This window comes from Orycteropus afer, unplaced genomic scaffold (assembly GCF_000298275.1).
Source record: "Orycteropus afer afer isolate SDZICR_OR568_19922 unplaced genomic scaffold, OryAfe1.0 scaffold00227, whole genome shotgun sequence".
Taxonomy (NCBI): Eukaryota; Metazoa; Chordata; class Mammalia; order Tubulidentata; family Orycteropodidae; genus Orycteropus; species Orycteropus afer.
Window position 1 is genome coordinate 3708241 of NW_006921814.1, and position 1304 is coordinate 3709544.

Sequence of the window (1304 nt, forward strand, 5' to 3'; positions counted from 1 at the left end):
CAGTAATCATAAATATAGTACTTTCTGTGAGTTCTGTGAATTGTTCCAGGCAATTAACAAACCTAAGCATACATTTGGAGCCAGCAGGTGATAGTAAAGGGTTCAGGAGAGAACCACAAGCTTCCAGCTAGTACCTTGAAGGCATAATGGTAAGACTACAAGTTTCTGGTCCGAAAGTCAAAAGTCTATTGTGTGGACCCCCAAGCTTGAGACTGGTATCAATCTATGTGACAGTCTGAAAGACAATGCCCTTTTAACTTTGGACATCTGAGTGACCTTCAGGTAGCCAGAGTCAAGAAGAAAGGCGCCATTTGGGCCACTCGTGTCAGAACTGAACAGGGAAGAGGAAAGTGGGGATTTGTTATATCCTCATACTTGTTGTTGTTGTTAGGTGTCATTGAGTCAGCTCTGACTCACAGTGACTCTATGTACAACAGAACGAAACACAGCCAGGTTGTGCACCATCCTCCTAATCCTTGCTAGACTTCAGGCCATCATTGCAGCACTGTGTCAATTCATCGTGTTGAGGGTCTTCCCCTTTTTTGCTGACTCTCTACTTTACCAAGCATGATATCTTTCTCCAGGGAATGGTCCTTTCTGACAACATGATCAAAGTAGGTGAGGTGAAGTCTGGCCATTTTCACTTCCAAGGAGCATTCCGGCTGCACTTTGTCCAGGACAAATGTGTTCGTTTTTCTGGCAGTCCATGGTATTTTCAGTAATCTTCACCAACACCATAATTCAAAAGCATCAACTCTTTTTTATTTTTTGTCTTCTTTATTCACTGTCCACCTTTCACATGCATATGAGGCAATTGAAAATACCAAGAGAATGGCCTGGCTTTGTCTCAACCTACTTTCCTCGTCGTGTGGTCAGAAGGAACTATTCCCTGGAGTATATCATGCTTGGTAAAGTGGAGGGTCAGTGAAAAATGGAAGACCCTCAGTGAGATAGATTGACACAGTGGCTGCAGTGATGAGCTCAAGTACAGCAAGGACTGAGGACAGCACATGACTGGGTAGTGTTTCATTCTGTTGTACATAGGGCCACTATGAGTTGGATTTGATTCAATGGCTCATAACAACAACAGCAGCTTCCTTTGTGAAAGCCAATACCGAAATCAGCCCAGATGTCCTACAACAGGTGAATGGTTAAATAAATGATGGTACATATACCCTCAAATACTACTCAGCAACAAAAAATAAGAAAATATTGATATACACAAGCTGGATGAATCTCCAGAGAATTAACAAATTCAAGCAAATTTCAAGCAAGAGGGCATGAAATAGAGCAAAGAAGGGACT